Here is a 20,899-nt window from a genome sequence, read left to right as displayed (position 1 = left end):
TCCCTCGGCTCTCAGGTTGGGGGGGGGGGCAAGCGCCCCCGCTGCCCCCCCCCCCTGTTTCCCGGGTCTATGAAAATTACTCACCAAATAAGGGAAAAGGGTGGAAAATTGATGGTCAGATAAGGCCTAAAGAGTGGAAAAAGAATGTACAGCAAAATTTAATACAAGGCTGGTATGTGGGAAGTAAAATGGCTATCGGTCCATGCAAATGCTTTTTCTTGGCAAAATTGGGAGTGGAAAATGGGCTTAAATAATGGAGGCGAGTGAAAAGTGATTTTCATTTGGATGTCGTTTCCCACCTAAATCAACAAACTTTGGAGCACTGGTACGGGGTACCCCTCGCCAGCATCAGGGTTCACGTCACTCAGGACCTGCCTATGGTTGGTTGGTGGGTGAGTTACTGTACCTTCTATGGGTGACATTGAGCCAGCTCGGCGTTTGGAGGCAGTAAACACCTCCAAAACGTGTCGAGCTAGGAAGCAACGGCAACCTTTATACCCATATTGGCCTGTTTACAGCGTAGGGGCTGTCTGTATGCCGGTCATTTGGTCCCTGATCAATCCGGAACTTCGCGGAAAGGCAAGCTTGTTGCCCGTGGCGGGTGATGCGGATACAATCATATTTCAAAAACGGGTATTTTTGGTATTCAGGTCGGGTAATTGCCTTGAAAATTCGGAGAATCTTGGGATGCCCAATTCTGCAAGTCCCGGGTGAAGCTCGCTAGTCTGCCCGGGGGTGTCCCCCTCTACAACGACCCCGTGGCAGCTCGCTAGTCTGCCCAGGGGATGTCCCCTTCTACAACGACCCCGGGGCAGCTCACTAGTCTGCTCGGGGGTGTCCCCTTCTACAACGACCCCGGGGCAGCTCGCTAGTCTGCCCGGGGGTGTCCCCTTCTACAACGACCCCGGGGCAGCTAGCTCGCTAGTCTGCCCGGGGATGTCCCCTTCTACAACGACCCCGGGGCAGCTCGCTAGTCTGCCCGGGGGGGTGTCCCCTTCCACAACGACCCCGGGGCAGCTCGCTAGTCTGCCCCGGGGTGTCCCCTTCTACAACGACCTCGGGGCAGCTCGCTAGTCTGCCCCGGGGGTATCCCCTTCTACAACGACCCCGAGGCAGCTCGCTAGTCTGCCCGGGGGTGTCCTCGCCTACAACGGCCTCGGGGCAGCTCGCTAGTCTGCCTGGGGTGCCCCCTTCTACAACGGCCTCGGGGCAGCTCGCTAGTCTGCCCGGGGGTATCCTCTCCTGCAACGGCCTCGGGACAGCCCGCTAGTCTGCCCGGGGTGTCTCCTTCTACAGCGGCCTCGGGGCAGCTCGCTAGTCTACCCGGGGATGTCCCATTCTACAACGGCCTCGGGGCAGCTGTCTAGTGTCTAGTCTGCCGAGGATGTACTTTTCTACAACGGCTTCGGGGCGGCTTGCTTGTCTGCTTGGAGGTGGCTGCCGCTAGGACGCCCGGTAGCGCGGGTAACCTTACGGCGGCTTAGAGCGCTGATTCCTGGAGCGGGCCGAGAGCCCTCCCCTTTTTTGCTGGGCGGCTGTCAACGACCTTCGTTGATACTGTTCTAACCCCTTCCAAAGTTCTGGGAAAATTAATGGTCGCGCTGATAGGCATGTGGTGCATAGGGTTCAAGGTAAAGGAAAATACGGCTTCTGTTGTCAGATGCCTCAGAACTCATGGATGGTTGTTTTTTCGGCGGGTATATCGAGGGCCTTTAGTTGATGGAGGCTATCATCGCGGTAGTGGCTAATGCTACTGGTTGTTAGTCCTGCTGAAAGGGCTTCGGTATAAATGCCGTAATATTGTTCTTCAGTGGTGACCGCTGTGTCGCTCACATTCATGTTGGCAGGTTTTAGGGATCGTGGCGTTTCTGGTAAGCTTCGGGCCAGGTTGAGGAAATAATTACCTACCTTCAACCAAGTACGTATTTGAGTGGGTTCCGCCGCTGGTCTCGACACTGGCGGCGACTATAGGTCTTTTGTGTTAATTTGTATCCCCCATTCGATCTGCTGGTCTCGGGAAGGGGGTGTTTTATTTTGGCGCATTGGTGTCTGGGTGGATGTATTGAATGGGTGGGGACACCATTGCGCCGCGCGGGGGGAGGGGTGGCGGCCCGTTGGCAGGGCAGTCTCGGTTGAGACATGTATACTTGCTAGTATGTTTGTGTCGTGTTCATTTGGGCTGAATATACCAATAGCCCCTTTTTGTACAGCTACAGTGTTTTCCTGGAGGGACTTGGCTGTGAGGTTTGCGCTGAGATTGGTAACGCATAGCATAGCTAATTGTCTCTATGTTTGCTGGCAGCTCGAAGGGGAAGCGGAAAATACGCCCGGTTATATATGACAAGATATAACCGGTTTTTCCGCGACACTACGAGCGTCTTCTCTGGGGCGGCCCCGGAGCCGGGCCGGCCTCTGCGAGCAGCGTTCGGCGGCAATCGGGCGGCCGCCTGCGTCCCCGGGCGGCAAGGCCGCTAAGGCGGCGGCCTCCTCTGATTGGCGGAGCGACTCGTGTCACGTGACGGTGACGGCGCGGGGTTTGAGTGCATTTGCGCGGTCACTCTGTTCTAAGCCGCCCGGTCTGACGCAAGTCAGCAGTGTTCTCGCTCTGTAATGTTTTTGCGTTTCCCACCCACCCACCACTATTTTTGGGGCTTTTTTTTTACACGCACCACACTCTTAAATAAAGATGGGTTTTTCCACAAAATGTGGTTTTTTCCCCAACTAGGTCCCCCGGTTTTTTTCTAGTTAGGACTTTTTCCGGGGGAGGACACACACGACAGGGTTTCTAGTTTGGGTGGGGACACCATTGCGCCGCGCGGGGGGAGGGGTGGCGGCCCGTTGGCAGGGCAGTCTCGGTTGAGACATGTATACTTGCTAGTATGTTTGTGTCGTGTTCATTTGGGCTGAATATACCAATAGCCCCTTTTTGTACAGCTACAGTGTTTTCCTGGAGGGACTTGGCTGTGAGGTTTGCGCTGAGATTGGTAACGCATAGCATAGCTAATTGTCTCTATGTTTGCTGGCAGCTCGAAGGGGAAGCGGAAAATACAATTATAAACGTCCAAGGCTATAGAACCCCTAAACGTCATCTAAAACAGCAGTTTTTAACCCATTAATGCCGGAATTTTTATTTTTGGTTCTTAAGTTATCCTTAACAAATGTTAGCCACACGGGTCCCAGCAAGAAAACTGTGCAAGCTTTAAAAAAATTGTTCCATCGGTTCTCAAGTTATAAGCATGGGTCATAAATAACCCAACCGGCATTAGTATAGTCACAAATAAGGAGTTATCACGAAAACAGATTTAGCTAGATGCGTTATTGTGCATACTGTATAGCGGTCTCAGCCAAGCTATATTAACCCGCGCGGGGCTGGGGTCTCCAGCCGAACGCGCGGGGCTGGGGGGGGGGGTAAATTTTACCCCCCCTGTTATCTCCCGAACTAATGGTCCGATTTGGAAAATTCAAACGCCAATCGAAAGCTCTCATCACGAACTACTAAAAACATGTACTTAATTTAAAGTTTGAGGTCAAGGTCAAGGTCAGGTCAAGGGTACAAATTGCAAGTTTCTACAGTATCGGCCTTGCACCGTAGTTGCCGAAGAATGGAGTCATGGACTGAGACTGATCGCCCAAAACGTGTTCTTAGGCTACCAAGACAATATTCGTTGCATACAATATCATTCAGAGGTCAAGGTCAAGGTCAGGTCAGGTCAGGTCAGGTCACCAAAAAAACAAAATATAGAAAAGGGCATGTGCGACACATGTTTTATGGGTCATTTTACTCATAAAATTCAATGGGCACACTCAATAAGTGATATGGACCACCTCTGGATGAATTTCAGGTCGAGGTCAGGTCAAGGTCAGGTCAAGTGAGGTCAAATTTTGAAGTTGGTTTTTAAGGCCTAAAAAGGTGTCTATCTGATGCAGTTTTTCACGACGAATCGAATGGTGCTATTTTTGTTTCCGTACGAGGTCTAGAACTTCCAAAAAAGTTATTTTTCAAAAAATTTGTGTGTCGTGACGTCATAAAATTTTGCATATCTCCCACATTTTTGAACCGATTCTTCTAAAACTTGGTATGTAGGTGTACATAGACCATTTTTCTGACAAATATTCCGGCTTTTTCGATACACCCAAAATTTTGGATTTTATAATGATTTTCCCAAAAAAGTCAGTTTTTTGAAAAAATTTAGGCCAAAATCCAAAATTTTCAAAACACCGAGATAGCCATTTGATAGACAAAGTAAAATTACGTATAACATTTTTTGTTACGTCTTGATTCCTTTAAAAATGAAGATGTTAGCGGCGTTTGAACTTTTGCCGTTTTTTAGGCGAAAATGGCGAACATGACGTCACTAAAACGTCAATTTCTCAAAAATTTTCCGACGGATTTCGCTCAAATTTTCAGGGAACCTGTCAAATTGATGTAAGAAAAGGTACTGAAAGTTTGGCGGCGCTGCGCGCCGCCGTTTTTGAGATATCGCAAAAATTCGCGAGGGGGGGTAAAATTTACCCCCCAGCCCCGCGCGGGTTAAGAGGCAGTGCATTGCAATGCTTTGCAACGTCTCATTGGCGAGGCCGTTGGTGCTGCTGGCAGGCCTGTGGTGCCCCTGCTAGGCCTCTGGTGCTCCTGACACTATCAGGGGCACCATAGGCCTGACAGGCCTGTGGTGTCCCTGGAAGGACTGTGGTGCCCCTGGGCCCTGACAAGCCTGAGGTGCCCCTGACAGGCTTATGGAGCCCCTGTCAGGCCTGCGGTGCCATTGCTAGGCCTGGCAGGCCTGTGGTGCCCCTGGCGGGCCTGTGGTGCCCCTGCTAGGCCGCTGGTGCCCCTGGGTCCCGGCAGGACTGTGGTGCCCCTGACAAGCCTGAAGTGCTCCCGACAGGCCCGTGGAGCCCTTTACAGGCCCAAGGTGCCCGTGCGAGGCTGGTGATGCCCCTGTGAGGTCGATGGTGTCCCTGGCAGGTCTCTTGGCAGGTCTGTGGCGCCTCCTGTCAGACCTGTGGTGATCTTGCCACGCTGATGGTGCTCCTGCAGACCTGTGTTGCCCCTATCAAGCCTGTGGTACCCCTGACAGGCCCGTCGTGCCCCACGGCCGGCCGAGTCGCCGGCCCGACCCGCGTCACGGCCCCGTACGACTGGTCCGCTCATGCTATCCCAGCATCGCAACCTTAGGCCTGTGGTACCCCTGTCAGGCCTGTGGTGCCCCTGATGGGTCGGTGGTGCCCCCGGGCCCCAAGGGAGGTCATGAGTGGCCCATATGACCCCCTCCTTTGGATCCGCCACTGTGATCTGATCACAACCCCCAGAAATAAATAATCGTATGATCATCAGTTGCTTCCCTTGTACTCAATATACGAGAAAATTGACAACACTATTGCCGGCTGGGTCATTTATGACCCAACGATATTTATCGAGGAAAAAATGCTATCCGATAGCGACAAGAAGGGCAAAAATATACATCATGCCTTTTTCAGACAACTTTAAATGCCAGGTGACGATCATTCAACAGATAGTAAAGTGCAAACATAATAGAATATTACTTTTTGGGGCGACGCGCCATCGCCAGTGACCGGTGGCTGTGCAGTCCCGTCGTCTTTGGCTCCAGAAACTTCAGTGGACGAGCTCACACAAGTTTTATGCGGCTCCGACGCTCGTCACTGAACCCACAAATCCAACAAAACACACGCACAAGTTCCTCAAAGTGCCACTTGCCTCCATTGAGAAAAAAACATTAAGATTTTGCTTTTGGGTCATATATGACCCAAGCGGCAATAATGGGTTAATTGATTTGTAAAGGAATCTTTACGTTCCAAGCAGTCACAGCTGGTCTTTATGTCTCTCCAAATCGCCATAGACCAATTACCTACACATCAGCACATGCTGTAGTGTCGGCCCGCTGTCTCGCTCGTTGGCTCTGTTGCTCTACGAAGGCTTAGGTGTTGTTGAACTTGAGCGTTTAATTACGATAGAAATAAAGATAGCTAAATTAGAGCATAATGAGCTGAGAGGAAAGAAAAGTCACTGGCTACTGCACCGCGCACGCGCACTCTCGGTCCGGCGGCGGCCGTCTCTGGCCCAGCGCCGCGCCCGGGCGCCAGGTCACGCCTGTGACTTCGCCAGCGCCCCGGGCTACGGTTGCCGCTGTCTGCATCAAAAGGCGTGCTCAGGCATAAACGTTTTTATGCATTTTGCTCGTCTAACGGAGTGCCCAAGGTGGGCCTCTTCTCGCCTCACCCAGCTCCGTTCTTCATACCTAGCGTCTCAGCTCTGCTCTGCATTCATACGAGCATATCCCGTGACCCGGCCCCGCCGCGGCAGTCACCAAAGCAATGTATTTGTCTTAAAATCGTCTTATATCCTCGTGCCCGAACTTTGCTGCGGAGGGTTTTACTGGGCGGCCGGGCCGCGCCGGGCGGCTTTCCGGGTGTAACGGTGCGACGCTGGCCAAGCATGTGCTCCCCCGCTGAGGTCAGGCCGCCAATCCTCCGCTGAATGGACGATTTGCATCGCAAATTTACTGAAACTAAATCGTTTTGCCAGGAATGTCTACCACACCTGTAATTTTGGATCACTCGGCTGAGGTGTCTCACGATGACTCCTTTACTCAAGGCTGGTAGGTATCTGGAAACTAGATTTCATCTTGCATTTTTTGCGTTTTCTGTAACTGTAGTGAACTGAAATACGTAATGTTGCCAGCACGCGCCCATTTTTCCGTAATGCTGTGACATTTTTGTTTGCAACTGAGAAAGAGCAAGTGCTAAAAAATTTACCCTTCTTATTTATTGTTCAATGTATTGTACATGCTAATAGCCTCGAATTGATGATAATCCGCAAGTTGCTGGGGGGGGATGGGGCGTCAAATGCCCCCACGTTTTTCGCCGCACTATAGCTAAAAATGTCGCGCCTCAGGTGCGCCAAATTTTGGGTACCTGTAGGGAGTTATTGAAGGTAATTATGAAGAAGCTTAAAAAAGCGGTAAAAAGTTGAGATATCGAGGTTTTAGTGACGTCATTATTTCTGAGTTTTCGACCAAAAACAGCATATGTTCAAAAAATCATATAAAATCACAAAACAGACGTAAGAGACATGACGTAAAAGCCAATTAGCCTGAAAATACAATACAATCAAACGACTATCTTCGATTTTGATTTATCGTTCTATATTTTCCAAAAGATTGAACTGAATCTTAGTACATTCTCGTGACGAGTTCACGACCACGATGCACGTATTTCTTAAATCGCTCTTTTTCGACACCACACGCACGCACTTTTTCGACACCACACGATAAAATGAATGTCACCATCGTGTTCTTTGCCCAAAGGTACCTACACAACATGCGTCATGTGCTGCGAATACCAGTTTTAACCCGCGCCCTGATGGGGGGCATTTTGGCCCCCTGTGGTGTTTCTAAAATAGCGAGAAAACGGCGGCACGCAGCGCCGCCAAACTTTCAGTACCTTCCTGAGCATTAATTTGACACCTTTACACAAAATTTTAAGTCAAAGGTCACCCCAGGTCAGGAGTTATTGAGGTCAAACTGAGATCATGTTCCAGCAAAAGTGAGCAAAAAACATGACATCTTGAAACGTTTACAAAATCTACAGTTAACAAGCAATTTCAAAGTTCTTTATGTGGTCGTGTAGATAACAGACGGCGCTACAAAACTGCTATCTTGGATTTTCAAACTTTTGGGACTTTGACCTCCAAAAATAATTTTAAAAACGAATTTCGAGAAAAACGTAATAAATATGATAGTCCCTGTGCTCTTCTATCGACATACCAAATTTTAGATCGATACCTCCTTTTTTGGCCACGCCATAGCGAAAAAATTGTTCAAAATTGATGACGTCAAGTTTTTGAACTCCATTCTTTTAGCAATTCTAGACCACGTAGCGCAAAACAAAGACCACCATTAGACTCCCCGTGACGAACTGCATCGAATCGATACCCATTTTATGCAAACATATCAAGCTTGAAATTAGACATTATTTGTCCTGAAGTTGACCTGACCTTCACCAGAACATAACCTAAACTGGCCCCAAAGGCTGTTTGACCCACATAATCGCATTTGTCATGTAAAATGGATCATAAAACATGCATCACATGATATTTTCATCTCTTGACCCTCACAGACTGGTTTTTGATTCACCTTTTTTGGATCGATTCAATCATTGATTCATTTGATTTTTGTTTGATTCAATCACCGTTTGATTCCTTCAAAAAATTTGGTGAATCGATTCCTTTTGAAACGCATTCAGAGAATCAAAAAACAATAAAAGGAATGATTCACGTTTGACTCAGCCAAATTTTTTTTGAATGATTCTTTTTTGATTCAATTAAAAAATAAAATATAAAAAATATCAGGGATAGTATTGTACATATTTGTTGTGTTCTTTTTGTTGTTATGTAATGGCAGTAGTGTTAATATTTGTTGATAATGAACTATGTTCGTTCACTTCAATTTTTTTTAAGTTCATGAATCATTATTTTTTTTTTATTCAATCAACCCTGATTCCCAATGCGTTTGATTCAATCATGGCTTGTGAATCAAACAATCCTGACGGTGAATCAAAACTTTTTGATTCAACAAATTTTGTTTGATTCAATCCAATCGATTCAATCACAGATGAATCAAATACCAGTCTGGACCCTCAGTGACCTGACCTTTGCGACCTTACCTGGTATCAGTGACCTTAAATAGCAAAATGTGTTTTGTGGACAATTACCCATCGATGACTTTCAATGACATGCATTTTACTCGACTTTACAACGCATTTCTTGAAATGCCTGTAAACGATGAAAATTCAACAGTTGACCTGATCTGTGACGTCATCGGTTAGACCGAGGTCAATGAAATTGGGTCACAAGGTAGTTCCCCGTTGGGACTATCCAACACCGTTTGCTGTTTGTCGCTATGTTGCGTGGTTCTCGGGATCTTAGGGGGGGGGGGGGCAAAATGGTCCCACGCCATCAGATCGCGTTGCTCGGCAGATCCCATCAGGGCGCGGGCTAACACTCGCCGGCACAGGCCATTTTGCGTCCTTCGACGGCACAAGGGGGGGGGGGACTGGTATGACCCCCCTCTCGCGTTTGGCCCCTGATCGAGCTAAAGCTTCGCAGAAAAAAAAACGTGTTGCCCGTGACGAAAGGAAGCCGATGATACCCAATTTTAGCCCTCGCCGACAAAGGGGGGTGGAGGAGTTGATGCAATCCCCATAAGGTTTTTCGCAAATAACTCGCGTAAAAGGCGGACGATCGCGACGAACCTTTCAGTGCCCATGCATTTATCAATTTAATAAGGCGCTCCATACCCATTGCAGATCTCAGTTACTCATAGTTCCTTCACATGACCTACATTTTCAACTGACTCGGAGAGTCGTGGATAGGGGGAATAGTCACCGTCGCTTGCTGAGTCGCCTCCTAGCAACATCAGCTGCATTTGACATGCTTTCCTTGGGTAGTGGGATCATCTGACATAGCACGGACGGCTTTGCACATCTTATCAGCCAGCCCACCGGTCCTCATAGTCTGTATGTATGAACTGACGGAAATGGCTCGAGTTTCAGAAGGCGTGGTTATTGGGCGTGGCTCAGAGTACTCACAGGCTGCTTGGCAGATAACTAGGTACACACAATCCGTCTATCGTTTTCAGATATGTGCGCCTACTTCCTCACGGTGTATTCCACTCGTACCAGTGGCGTGCTGCTTCCACCGATCTGAGATTCACACTGCATAGGATGTGGAGTGAATGCAATTAGAATATTATTATAGTGTTATGCAATTATAATCATAATGCTGCTATTCGTTTTTTTTTCTTTTTAAGTGGAGGGTGTTTACTCTGCTTGATTAATCACATATTCAATAGCTATTATGATATTTAGTCGGTTCTTATTTTGTTGTACGTATTTTGTTATTATTAGCCTTTTAGCGGAAACATGTGGGCAATGAATCGTTTACACCTCATACATACTTGTCCGCGCTTGATGCTGCTCAGGTTGTCAAAATGCAACTGTTTTAACCCTCGCCGGCCGAGGGGGGGGGCGGGTGCCGCCCCCCCCATAGGGTTTTTTCGCGATAGCTCCGAACACGCTGGCGATAGAGAGCTGAAACTTGGCATACCTGACCTTTGATCCAAGCCGGATCTTTTGACACCAACCGCATTTTAAGGTCAGGTCAGGTCACTGACCTATGACGTCATAAGTGAACCTCTGCACGGTCTTCAGATGTCGCAACTTCGCAACGCCCTCACTGCCAGAGGAGATGTCACAGGGAAATGAAACTTGCAGGATCTAGTATCCATTATGAGTCCCACAACTTGTATATCTCGGATTTTTCCTAAAGGTCATATGAGGTCAGGTCATTTTCGTGACCTCACCATTATAAGTCAATGGGGAAAAATTCAAACTGCTATTCTGGCGCCGGGAACGATCTCCAACTATCTCAAGCACACAGAATCGTGATTTGATGCACTCCTTGCAAGGTTAGATGCGTCACTTTTGCAATGTTGACCTTGCGTGACGTCATTTATGACGTCATCAAGGTCATATTAGTTTTTCGTCAATAACTCTTGATCAAATTGAGCTAGCGAGTCGGGAAAGCCACCAATGGACTCAGGAAGACCTGCCGAATCGAATGATATGCGACATGACCTCTTTCGACCAACTTCGTGACCTGGGGGTGCTGACCTGACCTTGACCTGAGGTCAACACCCCAAGTTGACCTGACCCGGACAAAAAGTATGTCATTCGACGCGCCTGAGCGAGACGAACACGATGCTGCCAAAATCGGCGCTCTGCGGCCGTTTTTTGCGAAGTTATTCACCAAAAACTAAACCGTACCTTGGGGCACTTGACCTGACCTCAGAGGTCACCGGTTGACCTAGGACCTTAAAATCGGGTACCAATCTCTGCGTCTCGTAACGGCGCACACGCTCGTTTTTTCCGCGACGCGCTAGCTCCACCAGGGGCGAAACGGCGAGGGGGGGGTCGTACCCGCCCCCCCCCCTCGGCCGGCGCGTATGTAGAAAACCAATAGGTCCGGCGAGGGTTAACCCTCGCCCGCACATGGGGGGGGGGGGTGGTTGCCACCCCCCCCCCCCCCAGGCAGTCTTTCTGCTCTGCACTCAACATTTTTAGAGCTAGAAGGCTGATTTTTCGTATAGCTGCTCCTCTATCCTTTCTTGATGTCCACTGAAAATTTCAAGTTTCTGTGATTTTTGGTTTCGGAGATATGACCTTATTCTTCAGGTCATGTCATGACCCAAATGGCCAATTCTCAACATCTTGCGTTTGCCATGGGCCTTATGAGCTTTTGACACCCTGATTTCGGCCTTTTTTGCCAGTCTTACCTCCCACCTATCATGGAACATGTTGTTCGACGATGTACAGGGGTCAAGGTCAGGGTCAAGGTCAACCTAGGTCATCTAAGATAATTGCGTTTTAGGCTAGCTGAATTTACTTTTTTTGAAGTTTTTTGACTGCATTTTTGGTAAAAGCTTCTCAGATCATGATTTCATGTAATATGGACCCAAAAACAATCGGTGCACACATCAGTATACACACAGACACACACAGACATACAAACACATATAATTACCTTGACCTAACTTGAACTGAAATGACCTCAGCAGCAAAGTTCTGGTCGGGTAGTGTGACAAAGAGGTTCTAGCTGGCTTGGCACCAGAAAACAGCATCGTCATCGGTATTTGATAAGCAGCACACTTGATATCCAACGGTGACCCAAAACAGCAACATTTTTTAGTTTGAACTGACCTGGAAGGTCAATGACTGACCTGAGAAGGTAAAACTGGGTATCATTGGATTCGTCTCTTCCCAAAGAATCTTTTTGGTCTTTACTGCTAAGCTCTATCTCCAACAGGAACGAAATGGCGCGGGGGGGTGGCAACCACCACCCCCCCCCCCCCATGTGCGTTCTAGGATGGGAAAATGGCATGTGCGGGCGAGGGTTAACCCGCGCGGGGCTGGGGGGGTAAATTTTACCCCCCTCGCGAATTTTTGCAATATCTCAAAAACGGCGGCGCGCAGCGCCGCCAAACTTTTAGTACCTTTTCTTACATCAATTTGACACGTTCCCTGAAAATTTCAGCGAAATCCGTCGGAAAATGTTTGAGAAATTGACGTTTTAGTGACGTCATGTTCGCCATTTTCGCCTCAAAAACGGCAAAATTTCAAACGCCGCTAACATCTTCATTTTTAAAGGAATCAAAACGTAACAAAAAAGGTTATACGTAATTTTACTTTGTCTATCAAATGGCTATCTCGGTTTTGTGAAAATTTTGGATTTTGGCCAAAAATTTTTCCAAAAAACTGGATTTTTGGGGAAAATAATTAGAAAATCCAAAATTTTGAGTGTATCGAAAAAACCGGAACATATGTCAGAGAAGTGGTCTATGTGCACCTACATACCAATTTTTAGAAGAATCTGTTTAAAAATGTGGGAGTTATTCAAAAAATTGTGACGTCACGACACACAAAATTTTTGAAAAATGATTTTTTTTAGAAGTTCTAGACCTCGTACGGAAACAAAAATAGCACCATTCGATTCGCCGTGAAAAACTGCATCAGATTGACACCTTTTTAGGCCTTAACAACCAACTTTAAAATTTGACCTCACTTGACCTGACCTTGACCTGACCTCGACCTGAAATTCATCCAGAGGTGGTCCATATCACTTATTGAGTGTGCCTATTGAATTATATGAGTAAAATCACCCATAAAACATGTGTCGCACATGCCCTTTTCTATATTTTGTTTTTGGTGACCTGACCTGACCTGACCTGACCTTGACCTTGACCTCTGAATGATATTGTATGCAACGAATATTGTCTTGGTAGCCTAAGAACACGTTTTGGGCAATCAGTCTCAGTCCATGACTCCATTCTTCGGCAACTACGGTGCAAGGCCGATACTGTAGGAACTTGCAATTTGTACCCTTGACCTGACCTTGACCTTGACCTCAAACTTTAAATTAAGTACATGTTTTTAGTTGTTCGTGATGAGATCTTTCGATTGGAGTTTGAATTTTCCAAATCGGACCATTAGTTCGGGAGATAACAGGGGGGGGGGGGGTAAAATTTTCACCCCCCCCCAGCCCCGCGCGTTCGGCTGGAGACCCCAGCCCCGCGCGGGTTAAATTAACGTCATCACATTAAATTTACCCACCCCTTGCATGCATCCCAGTTACAAAGCACAAAACGGCACATCAAAAATTGTACCCTACTGAAGGAAGACTGACTAAAACTTGGGCGAAGCCTCACGTCTATGTATCTTTTGAATTAAATGTTATCAGCTTATGGCAGGTCAATGTTTTTTATTCGTTGCCATTGTTGAGCTCACATTCCCAGCGTGACAGGCATTGTCACATGCTATATCTGCTTATCTCACTCCACTGACATTTTCGGCTTACCTACTTTTGCCTTATCACATGTTAAGCATTACATATAACCACATCCAAAGAGCCGCACTCGTGAAACACACAAAAATTTGATAAACACGGAAGTTAATACTGTTCCCATTTCTAAGATTACACTCTGATACAACTGAGGGACGGCATTAAATAACACTTGAAACATGAAGCCGAATTTGATGCATGAAGAAGACCACCTGTTCACTTATCGAATTTGATTTTGTTTTATGGAGACTCTGAAATTACATCGAACGTGCTCTTGGAACTGACACTTCATCCCAGCACTCTCAGGCAGTGTGCAGAGTGAAATCATGCTGGGGTTGGGCAGTTTAGTTTCATCAAAATCTACCACCGAAAATTTAAACTCAAAGAAGTGCTTATTTTCATCATTGTTAAAAGCGTCATTTTTATTGTTGCCTTTGTTGTTGTTATTGTAGCCGCTTCCCGGTGCTCCACAAAAAAGGACGTGCTCTGTCTCTGGCTATATTGACATATACACTGACCAACGCTAAAGCGCGCCTACACGTGCCGATGCATGCTAATATTTGCCGCTGCTGCGAAAGACAAAGAACACAACATATTGCTCAACACAATGGCATCGAAGACAAACATATCGGTAAAATATCGCTCCTGAATCGTATGTACGTACCTAACCAAATCGTTCAAACCAAGTCGTTCTGGCTCAAACTTATCTGCGCGCGGCAAAACATCTTAATGATCATAGAATATCAAACATCATGCATCAATCGAAATATAATCAGCATAAACATCACGACTCTTGCCGCCAATCGCGCCCTCGAACAATGTAAGTAACTATGCTGGAACTCCAGCCGCACTCGGAGTGCACTCGGAGTCCGGAGAAACGGCCAACACTCTCCCGTTCACACGGTCCTCGCCATGCCCATCTCTCGCTCTCCGTTCACTTTCCCGCTTAGCGCACTCGATGTTCATGAGCTACATCTCTCCTCAATACTCAATGACTGACCCCTGGCTGCTACCGCTCTCCCTCGCCGTGCTGACCCGGCCCATCGCCCCCGGGCACAGACACCACGTGACATAGAGGTCACAGACATCTGTTGGTCAGTATTATAAGAAATACCGGTAATATTCGAGTGCGGTGATTGGGTTGTGTGCAGGGGTGAGGGATGCACTCGAACCGAGCTGCGGCGTTGGTATAAAGGGTATATTCATCGCATCAGAAAAACAGGTCGCCTGGGCCCTTATCTTGAGACCAATAGTATGGTACGTACAACTAACTAACATACCCATGGGTATGTTCTGCTTCTGAAGCTTATAGGAACGATTAGCCAGACTGCAACGAGACTTTAAATGTAGCTTACATGTGTCTTCACCCTTGCAGCTACAATTTTATCTATTGACGATGACGTCTTCTTTTCAATCAGTCTTTATACCAGATATTGTCAAATGATTCTCGGAATCATACACCTTATGGGATCAAAATACACTCTCAAACAGAGTCATAATTGCAGTTGTTAACCACGTGACGCAAATAACAATACATGCATGTCATTCTTTATCTTATATGCAACAATAAATTCCAAAACATTTGGGCACGAAATGTATGGCGAAATCTAATGAAAACTTATCGTAAGGCTCATGGGTCCGTGACTCCATTCACCGTAAGGAATTACTCACATTTCAACAATGTCAATGTTCCATCAACCGGTGATTATTGCTACTTACTTAGGTAGAGTTATTCTGCTTCTTAATGACATAAAAACTTACCTCCGTCTCCATGGCGCGTTGCTATCTTGTCCTACTTCAAAATTTCGCCGAGTGCAGGGCGCCTCGTTATTTAAATCCGCATGTTGAGCAAACTACAAATAAAATCTGAAGTCTATCGTTAAAGCACTATCACTTGAAGTAAATCTACACTTTAAACAACGTTTGGCGACATTACAAGCGCGTTAATTCAAATAAGTTCCTCTCCCCGCTCACACCACACGCACCCACATGGGCACACTTCCGGCAACTGAAGTCAACGGCTTTCCTAACGGTTTTCCTGCAAGGTCGAGCTATTTCATCTTCGTGGCGGACCGGCATGGCTAGAACACAAATGACGTCACACGACAATGCAGCTTGCTGATTGGCCGGGCATTGACTCAAACCACTGGACCTGAGCTGTGGTTCGCACCAGGGTTACAGAGTCAGAGTCAGAGTTGGGTGGAGTTGACAGTTGTGGCCGGAGTCAGAGTCGGAGTCGACTTTGGAAGCCGGTACTGGAGTCGGAGTCTGAGTCACCGAAAATCAATTGATACCGCAGCGTATCCGGACAAATCTTTGCATGGCATTTCTTCGTCGCGCAATTCTTCGTCCGCAAAACTTCGTCCGCTCATTTCTTCGTCTCCGCCTTTCTTCGTCTTGCATTTCTTCGTCTCGCATTTCTTCGTCTCGCATTTCTTCGTCTCGCATTTCTTCGTCTCCGCATTTCTTCGTCCGCGCATTTCTTTGTCTCGCATTTCTTCGTCTCGCATTTCTTCGTTTCGCATTTCTTCGTCTCGCATTTCTTCGTCTCGCATTTCTTCGTCTCGCATTTCTTCGTCTCGCATTTCTTCGCCTCGCATGTCTTCGTCTTGCATGTCTTCGTCTTGCATGTCTTCGTCTTGCATGTCTTCGTCTTGCATGTCTTCGTCTCGCATTTCTTCGTCTCGCATTTCTTTGTCTCCGTATTTTTTCGTCTCGCATTTCTTCGTCCGCACATTTCTTCGTCTCCGCATTTCTTCGTCTCGCATTTTTCCACAAATCTTCGTCCGCAAATTGACAGTGCAGCCTGCTGATGGGGCTATTGCCTATTTCATCTTCGTAGCGGACCAGCCATGGCTAGCATCAAACATGTGCATGGATCCGAGCGATGGATCTATGATCTCAGTGGATCTCGAAGCAAACTGCAGGTAACAGGTTAGAATCTATGATCCCATCGGATCCGTCGTGAAAAACTCATCTTGGATCTATGATCTCATACGATCTGACGATAAATCAAGAACATGGATCTATGATCTGAGTGGATCCCACCATGCACAACATATGAAACCATGTTTTAAAGGGTTTCTGTGTCAATAAGTGCCACAAAACTATGGATTATGACGTGCGAGCACATAAAATCACTCAAACAGAACGGTTATGCGTTGCAACAAGTGTTTTTTTTTTTATTTCTGTACTGACAAAAAATAAGTGAGGATCTATGATCTCACAGGATCTCAAGCAAAAAATGAGACTCGAATCTGTGATCCCTACGGATCTCTCGATAAATTTGAGAGCTGGATCTATCGGTTCCCCCCCCCCCTTAATTGAAGATGTTCCGCCGCTATACTGCTATCATGAACCCTATGGGTGTCATTTCACTCAGTTGAGCGTTTTCGTAATCCGTGACTCGCTTATTAGGTGTAATTTGACCCTCAGTGGTGCCATAACATTTCCGGTGTCATTTGAACCCAATGGGGCTCAAATGACACCGAAATATTATGACACTACTCAGGGTCAAATTACACTCAATAAGTCATTTGTACGGAATATTATGACACCACTGAGGATCAAATTACACCTAATAAGGGAGTCGTGGATTGCGAAAACGCTCAACTGTGTGAAATGACACCTATAGGATATAAAAACTCCTCATGATAGCGTCAAAAACGCTTAGATGTGTCATTTTACACTGACACCTTGCAGGATCTTTTGACACGACACCTAAAATGGGAGTCAAAATTTTGGGAGTCAAATGACCCTTGGGTATGTGATTCTGACCGAGATCAATTTACACTAAAAAACGGTGTATGGACACCGTTTTTCAGAATCGGATTACACCATGGGTGTCAGTTGATTCCCAAATAGGGGATCGTGATTCCCGGGGGGAGTAATTATTTTTATCCGTGTACAGAAACTAAACCTAATCGTCAAACCACGCGCGCAAACAAAGAGTCAGACCGAAACCAAAGAGGAGGGCAGGGATGGTTAGGGTACGATAAAGGAAACGGAAAGGAAGGACAAACGTAAAAGATAATGAGGTACACGGTAGCTACATTACCAGTAGTTATTATTATTTAATTGTTACTATCATTATCATTAAAATCATTTCGTTTCTTTCTGAAAACTACATACACGCCAAACGAAGCCGCATTGCATGTAAATCTGCAACACTTAACAAGCGCGCATTCATCTATAAGCCGGTGGATGTTCATCATTGCACAACTCGTGATCTTGACCAAGTGACTGCTTTGTTTATGTTGTCGCACATTTGCTGGTAGGATTAATTAACCCTCGCCCGCACATGGGGGGGGTGGTTGCCACCCCCCCCCCCCAGGCAGTCTTTCTGCTCTGCACTCAACATTTTTAGAGCTAGAAGGCTGATTTTTCGTATAGCTGCTCGTCCATCCTTTCTTGATGTCCACTGAAAATTTCAAGTTTCTGTGATTTTTGGTTTCGGAGATATGACCTTGTTTTTCAGGTCATGTCATGACCCAAATGGCCAATTCTCTACATCTTGCGTTTGCCATGGGCCTTGTGAGCTTTTGACACCCTGATTTCGGCCTTTTTTGCCAGTCTTACCTCCCACCTATCATGGAACATGTTGTTCGACGATGTACAGGGGTCTAGGTCAGGGTCAAGGTCAACCTAGGTCATCTAAGATAATTGCGTTTTAGGCAAGCTGAATTTACTTTTTGTGAAGTTTTTTGACTGCGTTTTTGGTAAAAGCTTCTCAGATCATGATTTCATGTGATATGGACCCAAAAACAATCGGTGCACACATCAGTATACACACAGACACACACAGACATACAAACACATATAATTGACCTTGACCTAACTTGACCTGAAATGACCTCAGCAGCAAAATTCTGGTCGGATAGTGTGACAAAGAGGTTCTAGCTGGCTTGGCACCAGAAAACAGCATCGACATCGGTATTTGATAAGCAGCGCACTTGATATCCAACGGTGACCCAAAACAGCAACATTTTTTAGTTTGACCTGACCTGGAAGGTCAATGACTGACCTGAGAAGGTAAAACTGGGTATCATTGGATTCGTCTCTTCCCAAAGAATCTTTTTGGTCTTTACTGCTAAGCTCTATCTCCAACAGGAACGAAATGGCGCGGGGGGGGGTGGCAACCACCCCCCCCCATGTGCGTTCTAGGATGGGAAAATGGCATGTGCGGGCGAGGGAACATATTCGCAGTAGAGAGCTGATTCTGTTCTAAAAGTAAAAATTGAAAACGCCTGAATAATGTCCATTGTGCATTGTGAAAGGCATGTTAAATGAGACCCATCTCGAAAGCCCACAAGTGTGCTGTGCACTTGTAACTCTCAAACTGGGTCGCATCATCTCCCACCAAAAGAAAGAACCCTAGCAACGAATGCATGGCATTTGACGATGACTTCAGTGACACCCTCATCACAGGGGATTAGTGGCAGTCCGGAGACGTTTATAGGGACTTAGGCTGGTGCAAAAACATTAACATCATAAATGCTTATCGTTCGTGAGTGCTACCATATGTAGCCGCGTATAGCGCCGCTAACTGTATTCGAGACCTACCGGATCTCACCCGCCTGCATTGCTGGAAATGTGAAATCTTTTCTTACCTAAATATTGGCCGGTGGTGGAAAAACCTTTCTTATGAACTGGGTACTGCCAGGTACCAGGTTCACCTCGAATTGCACGTAATTCCCGCGCACAGGCAGCGGTGCGGGGACGAAAAAATGAGCGAAGTGTGTTAGGCTGCAATCCCGCGCAGGTCATTAATTTTGGGTAGGAAATACTGGACGCTTGGTGATCTTCAAGCCAAACGCACCAGTGCACCGGGTGCCGTTTGTTCCGGAGATATGATGCCTGCCATAAAGCATGTGTGGTACGCGCCTCATGTACGGTACACGGAACATTTGTAACTTGGCTCCCGGATATAAAACGATTCCTATTCCTAGTTCCGCTCCTCTGATGAATATGTCATTTGTACGCATTACACATACGCATGATTCCACGAGCCTTCTACAAAAGTAAACACATTTTTTTGAAAATTTCAAAAAAGAAAAGCAGCTTTCTAACGAAATATCGAACACAAGCGTTCAGTTACCTCTGCATAATTTTTGTATTTAGACTATTTATCTTCGACAAATTTCTTTATTTCATGTCACTAGTTCGTGTTCAAGAGCTGTTTAAGTTGGTGATGTATAAACGTGATAGGTAGATATTGATAAGCCTTCAATAGCCTGCACGGATGGTTCATTATCAGCCGTTGGTATTACATTGACAATACGTCCGTGACCCTTTACCTACCTCATGACTCAGGAGGCGCTACACCATGCTACAGGCTTGAAATGAGCCGCAGTGTTGATTGTACTGTTAGTTTCTTTTATTTTTTTAATATGTACAGCTAGTTTCTTTGATGTGAAAAACATCTGGGGTATGCACTGTGGTAAACTTGGATAATATTCACAAAATATCCGGTTCCTTTTCAGTAGCATTCAGACCAATCCGAAATCTTTAAGGTATAGGCAAAATGCTACTTGCCTGCGAGCTATGAGCATAACGTTTTTGCGCTCCCTTTCTTGAAGAGTTTCTTCTTTAGGTGGTTCTATGTCCCACGAGGCCACAAAAGTCCATTTTTATGGATAGGCCCTAAAAGTCTAGATTTAGCCCCCAATCGTACCGGGACATGCATGTATGTCTCAAATATCACCACTATCATTCGATGAGCACACCATCTCGTCAGCAATCAAGGATTAAGTACTTCCCTAAGAGTTTTACTGGTAATTCATGTTCATTAAGATATGATCTCGGCTTGTAGCAGCATTTAGAGGACTCGTGCGATGCTTCAAGCCATTGATCATGAGCGTAAATTCCCGTCCATGATTCCGGTTTTATAACCTTTGACGGCCTTGGGATCTGGCCGCTCAGCCATATCCATATTCGGCATTCTGGGTAGGATTTTGTTAGTGCTGTTACGCTATTAAGAGCTCAGATATTGTTTCACCTTTACCACATTGATTGTCAATCTATGAATACACTACCTACGGTAAATACTTGTTTAGACGTTTATGTAAAATGTCATAAGTGTTGAGATGAAAAGCTTTGGTTTTCTTTTGAAAATACATACAACTGGGCTATCGCGCAAAAGGAAGTCCACAGCTCACAACGCCAACAGCGAAGGGTGTTCTCTCCCTGGTTCGTCAGTCGACATGGACTGGACTGGACGGTGTGGCAGCAGGCACCGGTAGGGTAGGTAACGGTCATATTCTGCTGTCTGACTCCACGGTAAAGGCCGTGGCCGCTCGCGATCCGGCTGCTATCAGCCGGCCCGAGCTGTGTCGGATGGTAAGCGGACGGTCGGAACTCGGAGCCGATGCTAGCGTCCGGTGCGAGGTCATTACTGGATACAAATGACCAAATACCAATCATTTCCACTATCGTGTATGCTATGACTTGGGTACACTCGTGTATCTTCCCGCCAGGCCCTACGGT

This window comes from Amphibalanus amphitrite, unplaced genomic scaffold, assembly GCF_019059575.1.
Source record: "Amphibalanus amphitrite isolate SeventyFive unplaced genomic scaffold, NRLGWU_Aamphi_draft 001331F_arrow, whole genome shotgun sequence".
Taxonomy (NCBI): Eukaryota; Metazoa; Arthropoda; class Thecostraca; order Balanomorpha; family Balanidae; genus Amphibalanus; species Amphibalanus amphitrite.
The sequence above is the reverse complement of the archived record's forward strand: the minus strand, read 5'-3'. Positions refer to the sequence as shown.